Here is a 21,899-nt window from a genome sequence, read left to right on the forward strand (position 1 = left end):
CTTTTTAAAGGCTTGGTAGAAATCTCCAGTGAAACTGCTTGCTCCTGGACTTTTCATTGTTGGGAGATTTTTAATTTTTGATTCACTCTACTTACTCATTATTGATCTCTTCATATTTTCTGTTTCTTCATGGTTTAGTCTTGGTAGGCTGTATTTTTAGGAATTTATCAATTTCTTCTAGTTCATCCAATTTGTTTGTATATAGTAATTCATAGCAGTCTCTTATGGTCCCTCATATGTATGTGATATATGTTGTGTTAAAGTTTGTCAGTTTTGTTTATCTTTTTTCAAAGAACCAACTCTTTATTTTCTTAATCTTTCCTATCATTTTCCTATTCTATATTTCATTTATTTCTTTATTATTTCCTCATTCCTACTAACATTGGGCTTAGTTTGTTCTTCTGTTTCTAGTTCTTTGAGCTGTATTGCTCGGTTATTTATTTGAGATGTTCCTTTTTTTGAACTATGCATTTAGAGCTATAAATTTTCCTCTTAAAATTGCTTTTGAGTCATATCATAAGTTTTGGTATTTTGTGTTTCCATTTTCATTTGTCCCAAGATGTTTTGTTACTTCTCTTTTGATTTCTTCTTTGACCCATTGGTTGTTTAGCAGTGTATTGCTTAATTCCACATATCTGTTTATTTTCCAGCTTTCCTCCTGTTATTGCTTTCTATTTTCATAACTTGTGGTCAGAAATGATATTTGATATAATTTCTATCTTTTTGAATTTGTTTAGACTTGTTTTGTAACCGAACACATAACCTATCCTAGAATATTTTCTGTGTGTGCTTGAGAAAAATGTATACTTTGTTGCTGTTGGATGGAATGTTCTGTATATTTATAGTATGGCTATTTGATCTATACTGTTGTTCAAATCTCCTGTTTCCTTACTGATTCTGTCTGGATGATCTAGCCATTATTGAGAATGGGATAATGAAGTTCCCCAACTATTATTATATTGTTTATTTTTCCTTTTTGTTCTCTTAGTATTGGCTTTATATATTTAGGTGCTCTGCTATTGGGTGCATAAATATTTACAATTGTCATATCTTCTTGATGAATCAACCCCTACATTATTATATAATGGCCACCATGGTCTCTTGTGACGATTTTTAGCTTAAAGTCTATTTTGTCTGATATAAGCATAGCAACCACTCCTTTCTTTTGGCTACCATTTGCTTGGAATATCTTTTTTTCTTCTCTTCATTCTCAGCCTATGTGTGTCCTTAAAGCTAAAGTGACTCTCCCCTGGGCACCATATCACTGGAGCTTATATTTTTATCCATTTATCCATTCTATGTGTTTTGATGTGAGAGTTTAATCTACTTTCATTTAAAGTAATTAGTGATAGGTAAGGACTACTGTTGTCATTTGATTGTTTTCTAACTTTTCTGTAGATCCTATGTTCCTTTCTTCCTCTCTTCCTATATTCTTTTTGGAAAATTGATGACTTTTTTGGCAGAATGCTTTGACTCTTTATCATAACCTTTTGTGTATCTACTACAGGTTTTTCCTTTGTGGTTACCATGAGGCTTACATAAAATATAATATCCTATTTTAAGATAGTAAGAATTTCACCTCAATAGCATACAGAAACTTTATACTTTTACTCCTACACTCCTCAGATTTTATGTTATTGATATTACAATTTACATCTTTTTATAGTGTGTCCAATAACAAATTATTGTAGTTATGATTATTTCAAATACATTTGTTTGTAACTGTTATGCTATTGTTGTGATTTATGCACCACCACTACAATATTAGAGAATCTAACTTTGACTGTATATTTACCTTAACCAGTACATTTTACCCATTAATATATTCTTATGATATTCATTAGCATCCTTTCAATTCAGCTGTAAGAACTCCTGTTAATATTTCTTATAAGGCAGGTCTAGTGTAAATGAACTCCCTCAGCTTTTGTGTCTTTGGGAAAACCTTTATTTCTCCTTCATTTCTGAAGGAGAGCTTTTCTGTGTATAGCATTCTTGGTTGACAGTACTTTTTTTCTTTCAATATTTTGAATAAATTTTCCCACTCTTTTCTGGCCTGCAAAGTTTCTGATGAGAAGTCTACATATAGTCTTATGGTTGCTCCTTTGTATGTGACAAGTTGCTTTTCTTCTGCTGTTTTCAAAATTCTCTTCATCTTGAATTTTGACAACTTAATTACACTGTGTCCTGTTGTAGCCCTTTTCAGATTCAACATATTTCAGATTTTTTGAGCTTCATGAATCTGGATGTCCATGTCTCTCCCTAATTTTGGAGGACTTTTCAGTGATTATTCCCTTAAATATTCTGTTTTTCTCTTCTTCATCTGGAATTTTCAAAATGTTATTTCTTTTGATGATGTCCCATACATCCCATAGACCTTCTTAATTCCTATCCTTCTTTTAAATTTTTTTCTCCTCTAATGGAATCATTTCAAAGGATCTTATTCAAGGTCACTGAGTCTTTCTTCTGCTTGTTTGAGTCTGCTCTTGAAGCTCTCTATTGAATTTTTCAGTTCAGTCATGGTATTTGTCAGCTGTAGGATTTTTGTTTGTTTTTTGACTGTTTTTTTTATTCTTTGTTGAACTTCTCATTTTATTCATGCATGTTTTCCTATATTCATTTAGTTGTTTTTTCTTTCTTCCTGTTATTCAATGAACTCCTTTAAGAGGATTATTCTGAACTGTTTTTCAGACATTTCATTGATCTCCACTTCTTTAGGTTCTGTAGTTGAAACTATTAATTTCGTTTACTTACACAATGGTTATTTGATTACTTGTATCTTCACAATTGTATCTATACATTTAAGTAAGCATTCTTTTTTTCCCAGAATTTACATGTTTGCAATGAACAGGACTGCTGGATGTGCTCCACAATCCAATCAGGTGTGGCCACTAGCAGGTCTCTGCAAGTACCTCTTGTCAGGCAGGATTACAGTCTGTTTTCTGGCATGGTGGTGCCAGTGATTGGACTGTGTGATTGGGCAGGACTGTGGTCTGGGCTTCTCAATTGTTCCTAGTTGAGTGAGGCCTCAGGCGGTTATCCCTAAACGATGGTGCTACTGGCTGGACTCCACATTTAGGCAGGACTGAAGGCTGGATTTTTTGTCATGTGGGGCCTTAGGTTGTGCTTTGTGATAAGGTGGGGACACAGGCTGTTCCCCAAATTTGGGTAGGGTCACAGGCTGTGCTTTAGGATTAGATAGGTCAGTGGCTGTGCTCTGCTGAAGGATAAGGCCACTGGCCAGAATTTCTGGTCAGTCAGGGCCTCCAGCTATATCCTGACATTGGGTAGGGCTTGAGATTGAGTGCAGTGTTCAGGCATCATCTCTGTCCAGGGTATGTTTAATAATCAGGCAGGGCTGTAGTTTGGGTTTTGCTGATGGGAAAGGTTGTAGGTTGGGCTCTGTGGCTAAGTGGAACTGTAGGCTGAGCTCCAAAGTTGTTCAGGGTCACTGACTGTTCAGTGTAAAACTATATTCAATAACTGGGTGGGGCTGCTGGCTTGCCTGCCTTCCCAAGTGAGGCAACAGAATGGACTTCACAGTTTTCCTGGTTCTCTGACCAGCTTTCTGGTCAGAACGTACTGGAGGCTATGCTCCGCAGTTGAGAAAGACTTCAAACTTGGTTCTCTGCTTGGGAAGGATCATAGAATGGGCTCCACAGACAGTACTCTCTGAAACTAGGGAACCAAACCAGGTACAATGGCTAACCATGCTCCCTTGCCAGATGGGGTCACCACCTCAGCTCTGAACATGGGCAGAGTCACTGGCTAGGATCTCTGATCGGCCACTGCTTCCACTGAGAATGCCATCCAGTGAGATCTGAGCCCTGGTTGCTGTAAATCTTTCTTCCTTCTCAGTTTCTCTCTGATTCCCCGTTGTCAAACTCTACAGATTTCCTCAGTGATCCCCATAAGGGAAGACCTGCTTGAGCCTCCTAGGAAGCATTCCACAATGCTGGGGAAGCTGTATTTCCATCTTGGGATCTCTTTTCCTACTGGATATATCATAGCCCTAGGTAGGCCCTTTTAATGAGCCTCTGTGCCAACCTAGGTGAAACGGCTCCTTCTACTTTCTAATGTGGTTCACCTTGGTCTCTGTTGTCCAGAGGGGGTGTTTCAGCTTTACCTCCTGGTTCTGGGATTTTCACAATGGTGTGTTATCTATGGATAGTTGCTAGTTGGTATTCTTGTGAGGAGGACTAATGTCAGGATTAATCTATATCACAATCTTGATGACTTCAACTTAGTCAATGTTTTTATTATTTATTACAGACTTTTCAACCTATAAATGATGTATTTTCATCGAGTTGTCTAAGCTTAGCAGTCGTGTATCATTTGCAAATTTGTTTCAACTTTCTCAGTCTTCACCGAAGTCACTGATCAATTGCTTGTCTCCTCTAGTCCATTGCTATTGCATGAAGAACATATAAACCACTGATTTGGAGTCTGCATCTTTATTTATTTTCTTAGCAGCAAGTACAGGTTTAAATAGAACTCCTAATGTTCTTTTTTTTTTTTTCTCAAGACTTGATGTATATCTGGAGGAAACAGCTGTGCCACCACTGCCAGTGTTGCCCTTTCACCACTTTTATTCAACATAGTATTGGAAGTTCTAGCCACAATAATACAGCAAGAAAAATAAATAAAAGGCATACAGATTGCAAAGGAAGATACAAAACTGTTATTGTTTGTATACGACATGATGATCTATGTAGAAAATCTCAAATAAATTATGCAAAGTTCTTAGAACTAATAAGTGAATACAGCAAGGTAACAAGATACAAGATTAGCAAGCAAAAATCAATTGCATTTCTATGGACCCACAGTTAATGTGTAGAAATAGAAATTAAAAATACAATACCATTTACAGTCCCTCCAGAGAAAATTACTTACATATAAACAACACAAAACTTGCGCAGAATATACATGCTAAAAACGGCAAATTGATAATAAAGAAACCAAAGAATACTAAAATAATATGACTAACATACCACATTATTGGATTGGAACATGTGAATTCTCTCCGAATTGACCTATAGGTTTAATGAAGCAACTATCAAATTTTAGCAAGGCTTTTGTAGATATAGACAAACTAATCTTAAAATGTATATAGATAACTAGAATAGCTGAAATAATCTTGACAGAGAAGAATAATATGGGAGGAATCACTCTACTCAATATTAAGGCTTACTGTATAGCTACAGTAATGAAAACACTGTGATATTATAGAGGGATAAAACACAGATAAATGAAACATAGTAAATAAAACCCAGAAATTTACCCACAAAAGTATGTCCAACTCATTTTGGACAAAAAGGAAAATGCATTAAATGAATAAAGGATGACCATTTTAACAAAATGATTATGGACATCCATTGGCAAGCAAACAAACAAAAAAACCAATAAAACCTCAACCTAAATTGAGACATCTTATACAAAAAGTAACCTAAAATGGATCATGAACTTTAATGACAAATATAAAACTATAAAACTTTTAGTAAAAAGCATAGGAGAAAAATTTTAGGGATCTAGAGTTTTGTGAAGAATTCTTAGACTTGACAACAAAAATATTATCTATAAAAGGGAAAAAATGATAGTTTGGAACTCATCAAGATTAAATAATTTTTCTCTGTGAAAATCTGTACAGAAGATGAAAAGACAAGCTGAATACTGGGTGAAATTACTTTCAAATCACATATTCAGTAAGGGAATTATATGCAGAATATATAAAGAACTGTCTAATATTAGCAGTAAGCAAACAATCTAATTAGAAAATGGGCAAAGGGAATGAACGTATTTTCCACCAGACAAGATTTACAGATGGCATATAAGCACATGAAAACATTTTCAGTATCATTGGTACCAGAAAATGCAAATTAAAACCAGAATTAGACCCCACTAAACAGTTATGAGAGGCTCAAATAAAAAAAATAGTAACAAAACCAAAAATGGTGGTGAGGATACAGAGAAAGTAGATTGCTCATATGTTGCTCTTGGGAATGCAAAATGGTACAATGACTGTGGAAAATAGTTTTGTAGTTTCTTTTAAAACAAAACATGCAATTGCCAAACAACCCAGCAATTCAACTTCATTTCTCAGAAAATTGAAAACACAAATTTATTTAAAAAAACAAAACACCCATACACAAATGTTCCTATAAGTTTTAATAGTCAAAAACTGGAATCAGGGCTTCCCTGGTGGCGCAGTGGTTGAGAGTCCGCCTGCCGATGCAGGAGACACGGGTTCGTGCCCCGGTCCGGGAAGATCCCACATGCCGCGGAGCGGCTGGGCCCGTGAGCCATGGCCGCTGAGCCGGCGCGTCCGGAGCCTGTGCTCCGCAACGGGAGAGGCCACAACAGTGAGAGGCCCGCGTACCGCAAAAACAAAAAACTGGAATCAGCCCAGATGTCTTTCAACAGGTGAATGGTTAAACGACATGTGGTACGCCCGTTCCATTTTTGATGGTTAATTTATATGTGTCAAATTGACTAGGCCAGAGGGGGTCCAGACATTTGGTCAAAACATTACTGAGTTTTAATGTGAAGATGGTTCTGAATGAGATTAACATTTGAATTAATAGATTAATTAAAGCAGGTTGCCCACTCTAATGTGGGTGGACCCATCCAATCAGTTGAAAACCTGAATAAAACAACAAGGCTAATTTTCCCACACGTAAGAGGCAATTCTTCCTGCCTGACTGTCTTTGAGCTGTGATACAGATTTTTCCCTGCCTTTGGAATTAAACAGAAACACTGACTCTTCCTGGGTCTCCAGCATACAGGCCTCTGGACTGGAACTACATCAGTGGGTCTCTGAGTTTACAGTCCTCCAAACTTGAAGTAGATCTACACCATCCAGCTTGTGGACTGCAGATTTTGGGACTTTTTAACTACTATAACTGCATTAGTCAACCCCTTATAATAAGTATGTAATAAGTAAGTATATCCTATTGTTTTTGTTTCTCTGGTGAACCTTGACTAATACAGATTTTGGTACAAAGACTGGTTCTAGAGGAACTGAAGCTCAAGAATGAGCTTACTGAATTAGTTCTGAGGTTCCTGGAATTGGCACTCTAATTTCATTAGATTTAAAGATGTTAATGACAATTTCCAGTAGTAAAGAAAATACTGACAGTGCAAGATGTAATCTGGCAATGGAGGCATGCAAAATATCATCATTGGATACTCCTAATCAATCACTTAGAAGTTACACAAGGATCTGTGTAACTGTGTGTATGATACTTTTGGACATTTTTCTCAAACTAACGAATATGATGAGATTGGCTGTTTTCTCCTAATGCTGCTAGACAAAGTGGGGAAAGAAAAAGATGAGCTAGGGATTTAAATTCCTAGCTCAAGTGCTGTATAAACTATTTGAAATCTTCTGTATGTGCCCTAAAGAAGACACGTATCTCCTACAGCTACAGGTCTGAGATTGCTGAAAAATCAAATGCAGAACTTGGTCCTGTGACGGGCTCAATTAAAATGCAAATTGAACTCCCAGCTTCATAGGTTGTCTGCTGTTAAAGTGAAGGCATTGGCTTGGGAGGAGTAGGATCCTTAAAGTTGGGATATGGATTTATGGAAAGTTGGTGATGAAGCTGGGGACATTGAACCTCTAAATTCTGAGTCTTCTTTGCCAGTGGAAAAGGCCTCTCTTTCCCCAGTGGAAGCATCCTCTCCACCCCCTTCTGATAGGATTAACCCTGAATTGCCTGAAGAAACTTTAGTGGCTTTCTGAAGGCAGTTAGCATGCAAGACACTGCTGTGTCTCCTTAGGAACTACCTCCAACATTCTTCTTTGCTTCTAGACTTATAACTAGACTCAAGTCCCAGCAGACCTCTAAAGGTGAGGTATAAAGTGTGACCCATGAGGAAGTGCACTACAATCCAAAAGAAATAGTTGAGTTTTCTAATTTCTACAGGCAGAAATCTGGGGAGCATGTATAGGGATAGATACTAACAATGTGAGATAACGGTGGAAAGAACATAAAGTTGATTCAGGCTGAATGTAACAATATAAGTTCACTGAGAACCCTGATTAATATACCATAGAACACTTCTCAACAAAAAAAGGGGCAGGAACTACTGATGCATATAACAACTTAGATGAATATCCATGAAATTATGGTGAGATAAATAAGTCAATCTTAAAAGTTCCCATACTGTTTGATTCCATTTATTTAACATCCTTGAAATGATAGAATTATAGAAATGGACAACAACAGAGTAGTGGTAGATCGGGGTTACAGAGAGAGGATGTTTGGATGTGGAGGAGAGATTTTAAAAGGGCAGTAGTATGGAAACATGATTATGTAACTGTCCTGTATTCTGACTCTGAATACAAAAACCTGCACATGTGAGAAAATGTCACAGAATTAAGTACAAACATATAAACACATAATCATTGAAATGAGAACTAAACCTAAATAAATATGAATAAATCTGAATAAAATCAAGGCCAATATCCTGGTTGTAATATTGTAGTATATTTTTCCAAGATGTTACCATTGGGGTTAACTGGGTAAAGGATACATGGGATTTCTCTATATTATTTCATAAAATTACATGTGAATGAACCTATAAATTTCCCAAAATAAACATTTTAATTTTAAAAAATGAAAAGAAGCACACACGAAAACAAAACACAAACATCAACCAGAAGAAGTTAATGGCTAAAGCTAGAAAAATTTCAGGAACAAAATAACTATAGTACTGAATTTTAACCTATAGAATAAATTAAGTACCCATAAGTCCACACTAATATAAATATATATATACATGCTGGAGAAGAGAGTGCTCTTCCTTACAATAGATATCAAGTTAATAAATGTAAAGAAAAGAGGGAGATAGAGAATCAACATTAGGCAAACACCACAGTAATAGACTCTGCAGATGTGAACCTCCAATGGTTGCTAAAATTAGTGGGTAGAAGTTTAAGGAGAAACAGAATTTGCAAAGTCTCAAAATATCACCCTCAAAACACTTATCGACTATAATGGAAAAGTTAGTCACTTTACATTGGAGAAACTTAAATAGACACCAACTTAATCAAGTGAGCAAAGTAAACATCACCAGTAATAAGATATGTGGACATCATGAACCCCTTGATATAGTACACTAAGAAAGATATAATGTCATTTATGTAGTACTCCTACCAAAAATAAATAACCTGTCTCCAATCATTAGAAAAATCTAAATTGAGAGATATTCTACAAAATAACAGATTGTTGTCCTTCAAAAGTGATAAAAGTCATGAAAGACTTGGGCAAATCAAGTAACTGCTACAAGTTGAAGGAGACTAAGGAGAAATAACAACCAAAAGCAATCTAGAATCCTGGTACAAATATGAAGAATAGGAGGAAATTTGGTGAAACTAGCATGTCTACAGTTGATAGTTGATAATATTGCAGTTAATAATTAAATATATACATAGAATTAATAATAATAATAGTAATACCATTAATAATACTGTACTAATGTCATTTACTCGTTCTTGGTAACTACACAATAATTGTGTAAGAGGTTAGCATTAGGGGAAGGAGGATGAAGGATAAAAGAACACTTTGTACTATTTTTTACTGTTCTATATGTATAAAATTAGTTAAAATTTAAAAAATGAGCCACCACATTTTTACTTTTGCTCCAATTGAGAAATAATTATTTTATGGTTTTCTATCAGAACATTAGGCTGAGGGATTGTAACATTTCTGTCTCCCTTTTCCTCATAAAGCAGCTATTCACATCCCTTTCTCTAACTCGATCCCCAAATATAAAGCTTCCCCTCCAAATAGTTCATATTCTTCAGGGATTGGTATCTAATTGATTTGAATCAATCAATACATCTAATCCCTTGACCACAATGGTCAATTCAGGGATGTATATCTAAGCCAAAGAATAAGACACAAGAAGGTATTTCTGGAGGCTTCTTGGTCCCATTAATATGCTGGATACTGCAGTTTAAAGAGGTAATATGTGGTACTATTATAGCCATTTCTGATAACATGAAGGGAACTTGACTGAAAATGAGGCTGACATACCAGGTAGGACAGATACAAGATAATTGCAAAGAATCTGAAAAGGAGCCCTGATAATGTTGCAGTGCCTAAAACTAGATATAGCTTCCGCGCATAGAGTCATTCATTCATATAATCTGATGAATTTCCTTTTTTATTTAGGATAGTTTGGGATGGATTTTGTGACTTGTAATATAAAAACTCCTAAATGACAGTTCACATGATACATTATTACTATTCCTTATGAACCCTTGCAGTGTTAGAATCTTTATTCACCCAGTGCAACTATAAATTAATTAGAGTTGGCATATACCATGCAACCTATTTTTTATCCCTGACCTTAGTATGTGTCAGACACTGTACCAGATGGTTTGAAGGATACATAGATGAATGTGAGAGAGTTCCTGCTCTCTAGGAATGGCTAGTTAACCACAGAAGTTAACACATTTACACAAAAACTATAAGGTAGAAAATTTTACAGTCATAAGAAACTACAAATTAAATGCTATAAACTTTCAGAAAACTATAGGATTACTTATGGTTCAGTAGATCAGGAAAGACTAAATGGGAGAGGTAGCATTTGAGCATGGCCTTGAGGAGTAAGGGAAACTTAGACATATGGATATGGAGGAAGGCAGTCAAATAATAGAGAAAAACATTAGCAAAATCTTAGAGGCTTCCTTCAACAAGAGTATTTCGAATATTTTTTTTCTTTTTTAATATGTATAATAGGTTTGTGTAAGATTTTAAATAAAGCTGGGGTTTCTATGCAATTTTTAAAAAGTACGATATCAGTGATGCACCTCAAACTTTTATTTTCACTTAAGAAAATAAAGGCTTGGAAGTGGGAGAGTAACTTAGACAAGGTCACTGAGTTAATGGCAGAACCACTGTTAGTATGTGAGAATCAAAGGATAGAGTGAACAATGGCCAAGTTTTGTTTTGAATCCTACCAATGGCATTTACTAGATGTTTGGTCTTGAACTATTTGCTAAAATTGTGGAGAGCCTCATTTTTGTCTTATCTATAAAAAGGGAATACTATCTATCTTATAGGGTTATTGAAATAGTGTTAATTTATACATAAATTCTTTAGTGTTCTATCTGGAATATATTTTCTTCACAATAAATGTGAGTGCACCTCCGTAAAAATTCTCAATTGCCCATAAAATACATTTCTCTATATTAAGAAAAAGTTGTTCCGACAGGATCTTTCCTGTATAATATGTTCTTACTCATACAAAATACTACTTAAGAAAAGCTAAATTTGCAAACCTGAATGCAGCTGATTGGTCTAGGTAATGGTCCACAAACAGAAAGCACCCATATATGATCTGAGCAAAAGGACAGCCAATCATTTCTGAGGTGGCTTGGTATTAAGTTTCCCACAGTGAGTGGTAATAAACCAACCCAATCAAAACATCTCTTGGGAAGTATAAACGCTAAATGAATAAAAAGAAGGTGTATTACTCAGCTTAGGTTGCTGTTCCAAGTAATAATGAATAATGCTTCCTATTTTCTATGAAGACCAGGACACATCCCAACGTTAGAAATTCTGAGATCTGTGTTGACAGTGTGGCAAATGAAATTATTTCTTCCATGCCCTTGCAATAAATATCTATCACTAAAGGTAATCTGTAATTTTATTTTCCTTGAAACGCAAATAATTACAACTTAACCCATGTGTCCTCACTAAATGGCACAAACAGTAGTAGTAGTAGTAGTAGTAGTAGTAGTAGTAGTAGTATGCAAGTAGGTAGCAGAAGGAATGCAGGAGACAGAAGAATCCAGGTAATGTAAAGTAAAAGTACATACAAAGAATCATTATGTCCCAGAAAAATGCATGTGCTATCATTAATCTTCACAGCTATCCAGTGAGATAGGACTCACTTTTCAGATGAAGAAACTGAAGTATAGGTAGTAAAGTAAACTTTCTTCAAATCATATAGCTTAGAAGTAGAGTCATTTTCTTTCCACCATATCTTCAACATAAGACAAGTGAGTATTTCTCTACTTTTAGTTTTGTATGAGATTCAACTACACCAAACCTGGTCTTTATCCTCCCTTGCTTTCAAGAGTATTTTCCTGTTACCCCAAACTAATGTTTACCCTTATCACTTGCTTTCAAAGGCTATCATCCTGTATTAAGCTTCAGATCATTTGTGGTGAATCAAACCCTAACAGATTACTCATTGCTATTTAAATAGCCTGATTCTGTCCACTGAAGCTAATGCATTAAAGTATTTAATGTTTGTTTGGTAAACTGATTTACTAAATGCTCCTTTGACTTTTATTGGTAATAAACATTAAGCATTTATGGCCTGTGAAAGCAGCTTCTCATCCAGTTTATGCTGTTACTATTTACAATTTGTTAATGAAATAACATTAACTTCCTTCAAATCAAAAGTTGGTTTTGTTCTCCTCTTTAACTTTTATTGTATGGCATGAAGAATAACTCACTAATATTTGGAAGAACTATGCTTTTACTAGTAGTTTTTCTATAAAGGAAATGAGACTTTACTAAACTCAGCACACTTCAGGATTCAGTGACAATGCTCCAGACCAGACATGGGCCTAATTCCCTTTCTTTAGCTCACACTGTCTTCCAGCTGCATTGTGATCTCCTTTGGGTACCTATAGATTTCAGCAATAATAACAAACCCAAAGAATTCTGACTTCCTCACTTTCACTGTGGTTTGACTTCTTTTAATATGAAGCTTTCATTTAAACTTTCTGATACGGATTTCTTAGAGTCTGTTAACTTTTTTCAGGCAGAGCTCCTCCAGAAGGAAAGAATGTAAGAAGAGTATGGGACATGTGAACAGTGTCTTGAGTCTCTGAAGACTAAATCTGAGTGTCAGAGCATACTCACTTAAAGGATGCATACTTTGTTCATTGATGAGTCCATTTAATGCAGTTTAAAAAATATAATATAGAGGAGAAACATTTAAGCCTAAGTTTCCCAACTTCTCACTTTGATTTCCTGACTCATTTTGATCTTTCTGCTTCTTGATTAAAAAAATGTTGATCCTCTAATTATTGCTGAATGTACTCAAAATGAGGAAAGGATGCTAACTGCCAAAATGGCTGATTAATTCATTCTCTGAGGTTAGCTGTGCACCTAGTCACTCAATAGCAAGCAGCATCTGGGGATGTTCTGACCTTTCAAGGAAGCTACCTATAACATAAACTCCAGATGAAAGGAAAGCACAGTCCCTAATGTGCCATATCAATGCTCAAAGAGAATGTTAAAAAACCTATGAAAACTGAATTGTAGAGCAAGGCATTTGGTTAATTCAACAGTTTTACGTAGACAGTACACATTTGAAAAGCTCGTTTTACCTGTGTTTACATTATGTATCTCTGAAGGATAATTTATGTAACAGAAATATTTTAGTCCAAGTTTCACATGTGACCATAGGAAAGAACTAGAGTAAATGCAAACATTGATTGATATTGAGAAAGAATGATTTATACTGAAAACAGAGAAGGAACAATTTATCCTAAGAATATCAATTAAATGTCTGGGTATTTGCAAATTGTCTCTGTCATGTGCAGTCATTAGGTACTCAAAATGAAACAAAGACACGTAGGTGTGGAAAAGATATATTTTCTTTTTGAATGCAATTTAGTTTTGTGAGAAAGCTGTCCTTGCTTTGTGTTGGTCTTAAGGAAAAACTTCCTCTAGGCATCTGACAAAAATTATAGGTGTAGCGGGTGTTTTGTTTGTTCTTATTATTTTAAATGCAAGTTAGTAACTTAGAAAAATATTCATTTTCTATACCTAGAAATTTATATGATAACTTGTTTTTAGATAATCATTTATAGATTTCCATCATTCTAAAATGAAAGAGTTACACATATCAATAATTACTTTAAATGTCAATGAACTAAATGGTCCAATCAAAAGACACAGGTTGGCTGACTGGATAAGAAAAATAAGACCCATCTAAATGTTAACTACAAGAGATTAATTTCAGACCTAAACACACTCACAAACTGAAAGTGAGGGGATGGTAAAAGATATTTCTCACGGAAACAGAAATGACAAGAAAGTGAGGGTAGCCATACTCTTATGAGACAAAATAGACTTTAAAACAAAGGATATAAAAAAGACAAAGAGGGCATTATATAATGATAAAGGGATCAACACAAGGAGAGGATATTACACTTGCTAATGTATATGCACCCTAATATAGAACCGGTCTCATCAAAGTTGGTATAGAGGGAACATATCTCAACATAATAAAGGCCATTTATGACAAACCCATAACTAACATCATACTCAACATCTAAAAGCTGAAAGCCTTTCCTCTAAATTCAGGAACAAGACAAAGATGCCCACTCTCACTACTTCTATTTAACATAGAATAGGGAGTCTTACCCACAGCAATCAGACAAGAAAAAGAAATAAAAAGCATCCTAATTGGAAGGAAAGAAGTAAAACTGTCACTGTTTGCACATGACATGACACTATATATAAAAAATGCTAAAGTGTTCACTAAAAAAAATAATTTGAACTAATAAATGAACTCAGTAAAGTAGCAAGGTATAAGATTAAGAGAAATCTGTTCCTTTTCTATACACTAATAATGAACTATCAGAAAGAGAAGGCAAAAAAATCCTGTTTAAAATTATATCAAATAAAATAAAATTATATCAAAGGAAAAAAATAACTAGGAATAAACTTAACCAAGGAGGTAAAAGACTTATATTCAGAAAACTATAAATAACTGATGAAGGAAATTGAAGATGATACAAAGAAATGGATAGATATCCCATGCTCTAGAAATGAATTAATATTGCTAAAGTAGCCATACTACCAAAAGCAATCTACAGATTTAATGTGATCCCTAGCAAAATACCAATGACATTTTTCACAGAACCAGAACAAATAATCATAAAATTTATATGAAACCAAAGAAGACCCTGAATTGCAAAAGAAATCTTGAGAAAAAAGAAAAAGCTCAAGGTATCACCCTCCCTTGCTTCAGGATATACTACAAAGCTACAGTAATCAAAATAGCATGGTACTGACACAAAAAACAGACAAATAGATCAATAGAACAGAATAGAGAACACAGAAGGAAACCCACAAACCTAAAGTCAATTGATCTATAACAAAGGAGTCAAGAACATACAATGGAGAAAATACAGTCTCTTTTTTTTTTTAATTTTTTTGGCTGCACTGCACAGCATGTGGGATCTTCCCCAACCAGGGATCAAACCTGCACCCCCTGCATTGGAAGTGCAGAGTCTTAACCACTGGACTGCCACAAAAAACAGTCTCTTTAATAAGTTATGCTGGGAAAGCTGGGCAGCTACATGTAAAACAATGAGATTTGAACACTTCCTCACATCCTATATAAAAATAAAATCGAAATGTATTAAACACCTAAATGTAAGACCTGAAACCATACAATTTTTAGAAGAGGACATTGGCAGAGCACTCTTTGACATGAATAGTAAATAAATTTTTGGGTCTACCTCTAATGCAAAAGAAATAAAGGTAAAAATAAACAAATGGGACCTAACCATACATAAAAGCTTTTGCACAGCAAAGAAAACCACTGACAAAATGAAAAGACCACTTGCAGAATGGGAGAAAATATTGGCAAACAATATGACTGACAAGGGATTAATACCCAGAATATGTAAACAGTGCATATAACTCAATATTAAAAAAAAAAAACAGGGCTTCCCTGGTGGTGCAGTGGATAAGAATCTGCCTGCCAATGCAGGGGACACGGGTTTGAACCCTGGTCTGGGAAAATCCCACGGGCTGTGGAGCAACTAGGCCTGTGCGCCACAACTACTGAGCCTGTGCTCTAGAGGCTGCATGCCACATCTACTGAAGCCTGAGCATCTAGAGCCTGTGCTCCACAATAAGAGAAGCCACTGCAATGAGAAGCCTGCGCACCACAACAAAAAGTATACCCCACTCGCCGCAACTAGAGAAACCCATGTGCAGCAACGAAGACCCAATGCAGCTAAAAATAAATAAATAAATAGATGTAATCTCTCATCATTTTTTTTTTTTTTTTTTTTTTTTTGTGGTATGCGGGCCTTCCTCTGTTGTGGCCTCTCCCGTTGCGGAGCGCAGGCTCCGGACGCGCAGGCTCAGCGGTCAGTGGGATCCTCCCAGACCGGGGCGCGAACCCGGTTCCCCTGCATCGGCAGGCGGACGCGCAACCGCTGCGCCACCAGGGAGGCCCAATCTCTCATCATTAAAAAAAAAAAAAACAAATAGGGCTTCCCTGGTGGCGCAGTGGTTGAGAGTCCGCCTGCCGATGCAGGGGACACGGGTTCATGCCCCGGTCTGGGAGGATCCCACATGCCGCGGAGCAGCTGGGCCCGTGAGCCATGGCCGCTGAGCCTGCACGTCCGGAGCCTGCGCTCCGCAACGGGAGAGGCCACAACAGTGAGAGGCCTGTGTGCCAAAACAAACAAACAAACAAACAAAAACAGACAACCCAATCAAAAAATAGACAGAAGACCTAAATAGACAATTTTCCAAAGAAAACATACAGTTGGCTAAAAGGCACATGAAAAGACTCTCAACATTGCTAATTACGAGAGAAATGGAAATCAAAACAACAATGAGATATTACCTCACACCTGTCAAAATGGCTAAAATTTGCAATGTTGGCAAGGATGTGGAAAAAAAAGGAACCCTTGCACTGTTGGTGGGACTGTAAAAGGATGCAGTCACTATGGAGAACAGTAATGGAGGTTCCTCAAAAAACGAAAAGTAGAACTAACTTGTGATCCAGCAATTCCACTCGTGGGTATATATATCCAGAAAAAAATGAAAACACTAATTCTAAAAGATACATGCTCCCCAATGTTCACAGCAGCACTATTTATAATAGCCGAGATACAGAAGCAACCCTCTTGTCCATTAACAGAGGAATGGATAAAGAAGCAGTAAGCTATCTATATCTATCTATCTATCTATCTACATATCTATCTATCTATGTATATATCTATATCTGTATATAATGGAATATCACTCATCCATAAAGAACAATGAAACTGCCACTTTGGCAATATGTATGGACCTAGAAAATATTATGCTTAGTGAAATATGTCAGAGAAATACAAATATTGTTTGATATCACTTTTATATGTTGAATCAAAAAAAAACCTAAATGAATGTATATAGGAAAACAGAAACAGACTCACAGACAGAGAAAACAAACCAGTGGTTACAAGTGGGAAGAGGGGGGTGGGGACAGGCAAGATAGGTGTACGGTATTAAAAATTACAAACTACCATGTATAAAATAGATACACAACAATGATATATTATAGAGCACAGGGAATTATAGCCATTATTTTATAACAACTATTAATGGCATATAATCCATGAAAATATTGAATCACAATGCTGTACACCTGAAATTAATATAATATTGTAAATCAGCTATATTTCAATTTAAGAAAAAATGATATACAAAGCCATGTTTTATAAAATAAAACAAAACAAAATATAATATTTATAGATGAATAGTAGACAAAACTGGATAAAGAGCCCAGAAATACATCATGTATAGATGGCAATGTGAAATAATAGAAATGGCAGCACCAATCTTTGAGAACATGATAGAAAATTTAGTAAATTATTTAGTAGAGATATGGGAAAAATGAATCATTTCATGGAGGAGTATATTATTTTCTCCATTTGAGAAATTTTTAAAACTTTTTCTTTTCAAATAATTTTATAATTACAGAAAAGTTTCAAAAAGTGTACAGAGTTCTCTTATACCTTTCAGCCAGCTTCACATAAAGATAACATCTGGTATAACCATTGTACAATGTTCAAAATCAAGAAATTAACATTATGTGATCCCTTTCAAATTACCCATGACATTTTTTACAGAACTACAACAAATAATCCTAAAATTTAGGTGGAACAATAAAAGACTCAGAATTGCCAAAGCAATCCGGAAGAAAAAAGCAAAGCTGGAGGCATAACCCTCCCAGATTTCAGACTATGCTACAAAGCTACAAAGCTAAAGTAATCAAAACAGCATGGTACTGGCACAAAAAACAGACATATGGATCAATGGAACAGAATAGAGAGCCAAGAAATAAACCCACACACCTATGGTCAATTAATCTTCAACAAAGGAGTCAAGAATATACAATGGAGAAAAGACAGTCTCTTCAGCAAGTGGCACTGGGAAAGCTGGACAGCCACATGTAAGTCAACGAAGTTAGAACACTCCCTCACACCCTACACAAAAGTAAACTCCAAATGGTTTAAAGACTTAAATATGCCACCATAAAACTCCTAGAAGGGATCATAGCCAAAACATTCTCTTACATAAATTGTAGCAATGTTATCTTAGGTCAGTCACCCAAGGCAACAGAAATAAAAGCAAAAATAAACAAATGGGAGCTAATCAAACTTACAAGCTATTGCATAGCAAAGGAAACCATAAACAAAACGAAAAGACAACCCTCAGAATGTGAGAAAAAATTTGCAAATGAAGCAAGCAACAAGAGATTAGTCTCCAAAATATACAAACAGCTCATACAACTCAATAACAAAAACACAAACAACCCAATCAAAACACTGACAGAAGACCTAAAGAGACATTTCTCCGAAGAAGACATACAGATGGCTAATAGGCACGTGAAAAGACGATCAACTTCGCTAATTGTTAGAGAAATGCAAATCAAACATACAATGAGGTATCACCTCACACTGGTCAGAATGGCCATCATTTAAAAGTCTACAAATAATAAATGCTGGAGAGGGTGTGGAGAAAAGGGAACCCTCCCACACTGTTGGTGGAAATGTAAATTGGTCCAGCCACTATGGAAAACAGGATAGAGGTTCCTTAAAAAACTAAAAATAGAATTGCCATATGATCCAGCAATCCCACTTCTGGGCATATATCCAGAGAAAACTCTAATTTGAAAAGATATATATGCCCTGATTTTCACTGCAGCACTATTTACAATAACCAAGACATGGAAGCAACCTAAATGTCCATCAACAGATGAATGGATAAAGAAGATGTGGTAACATATATACACAATGGAATATTATTCAGCCATAAAAAAAGTATGAAGTCATGCCATTTGCAGCAACATGGATGGACCCAGAGATTGCCATACTAAGTGAAGTGTGTCAGACAGAGAAAGACAAGCATACAAATCACTTATATGTGGAATCCCCCCAAAAAAATGATACAAATGAACCTATATACAAAAGAGAAACAGGGACTTCCCTGGTGGTCCAGGAGTTAAGAATCCGTGCTTCCAATGCAGGGGGCCTGGGTTCGATCCCTGGTCAGGGAAATGGATCCCGCATGGTGCAACAAAGATCCCACATGCTGCAACTAAGACCTGGCGCAGCCAAATAAATAAATATTTTTTTAAAGTGAAAACCCATATAATTCATTCTTTCAAAAAAAATTTTTTTTAACATCAAAAATATGGTAAATAACAATAACAAAAAAGAAGTTAAATAGTTCACTTGAAAATATTTAACACTATAGAAGACAGTAAAAAGTAACAGAGGAATAAGAAAGACATGAAACACAAATACATTTTATGTATTATATACAAATAAGTATATACAAACAATAGCGAAATGATGCAATTCCAATTATATCAATAATTATAACAAATTTAAATTGGTTGAATATTATAATCAAAAGGCAGAAATTTTCATATGGGATAAAGAACAAGATTCATCTATATGATACCTGTAAGATATGTTAGATTCAAAGACATAAATAGGTTGAAAATCAAAGAACAGAAAAATACATTCCATACAAACAGAAACTAAAAGTGTGATTGTCTATAAACATCAGACAAAATAATACTGAAGACAAAGAGGGATATTTTATAATGATAATAGGTTTCATTATCAGAAAGATATAAGTAATATAAACATATATGTAGCTAAAAATAGAGAAAAATACATAAAGCAAAAACTGACATGAAGGGAAAGACAATTCAAAAATAAAAGTTGAGGGCTTCAATACCTCAATCTCAGCAATAGATAAATAGATAAAATGAATTCATAGAAAATTAGCACGGATATAAAAAACTTGACCAACACTGTCCAATTTATATCTATAGAACATTTTGCCTAATAATAGGATAATACAAAATTTTTACAAACATAAATGGATCATTCGCTGGATAGAACACAAGGTGAGTCTTTTTTTAAAATACTAAATTAATTTAAAATTATTGAAATAATACACAGTACATTCTCCAACAACACCACATTTAAATTATAAATCATCAGTAGAAAGAAATTTGGAATAGTCACAAGAGTTTCGACATTAAGCAGAATAGCTCTAAATAAACCAAGGGTGAAGAAGAAACTATAATGGAAATTAGAAAATAATTTTATGAAACATATAAAAAATTATGGAATGCATCTAAAGCAGTGTTTAGACAGAAATTTATAGATTTAAGTGTTTATATTTGAAAAGAAGATTTCAAATAAATTAGTGCAGCCACTATGGAAAACAGTATGGAGGTTCCTCAAAAAATTAAAAATAGAACTATCATTCGATCCAGCAATTCAACTCCTAGGTATTTATCTGAAGAAAACAGCAATACCAATTAGAAAGATATATGCACCCCTATGTTCACTGCAGCATTACTTACCCTAGCCAAGATGTGGAAGCAATGTAAGTGCCCACCAATAGATGAATTGATAAAGATGTGGTATATATATACAATGTAATGTTAGCCATAAAAAAGAATGAAATATGCCATTTGTGACAAGAATGGACCTATAGGGTATTTTACGACATGAAATAAGTCACACAGAGAAAGACAAATACTGTATGATCACTTATATGTGGCATCTAAAAAAACAAATGAGCAAATGTAACAAAACAGAAACAGTTTCAGATACAGAGAAAAAACAGGTGGTTGCCAGAGGGGTGGTATGAAGAGAGTAATAGGTGAGGAAGATTAAGAGGTATAAACTTCTAGTTACAAAATAGTCTTGCATATGAAATGTACATCATGGGGAATACAGTCAATAACTATGTCATATCTTTGTATGATGACAGATGGTTACTAGACAGCATAGTGATCATTTGAAATGTATATATAAAATCACTATGCTGTGCACCGAGACCTAACATAGTATTATATATTAATTATACTTCAAAACAAACAAACTCATAGAAAAATAGATCAGATTTATCGTTGCCAGAGGAGGGGTGTGGAAGGAGGGGGCGTCGAATGAAGGTAGTCAAAAGTTACAAACTTCAGTTATAAGATAAATTAAGTACTACAGATATAATGTACAACATGATAAATAAAATTAACACTGCTGTACACAATAGATGAAAGTTGTAAAGAGAGTAAGTACTAAGAGTTCTCATTACAAGGAAAAATATTTTTTCTATTTCTTTAATTTTATATCTGTATGAGATGATGTATGTTCACTGAACTTATTGTGGTAATCACTTCACGACACACGTAAGTCAAATCATTATGCTGTACACCTAAAACTTATATACTGCTGTGTGTCAGTTATATCTCAATAAAACTGGAAGAAAATAAATTAAAGGAAAAAAAGAAATAAATATGTTTGGTTTAAAACTCTTCTTTACTTATAGGTTACGTGGTTAACTCTAGAATAACCACCTCATAATTGAATATTGATATGTGACAAGAAGGAGATGTATATAGCCACCCTGGAAATAAATTAAAGCATATTTCCTGTCCAGGTTATAAACTGTACCTTTCTTAAAGCAAACCATTATTTAAAAAATAAAATACAAAATAAAATAAAAGAAACATCAAGTGAGACTGTTATACAATTTTCTTTGAAACTGTCCATCATAAAATACAAGAAGATGTTTTAATGGTGTTTGCAATTTAACTGCATTTCCATT

This window comes from Physeter macrocephalus, chromosome 21 (assembly GCF_002837175.3).
Source record: "Physeter macrocephalus isolate SW-GA chromosome 21, ASM283717v5, whole genome shotgun sequence".
Lineage (NCBI taxonomy): Eukaryota > Metazoa > Chordata > Mammalia > Artiodactyla > Physeteridae > Physeter > Physeter macrocephalus.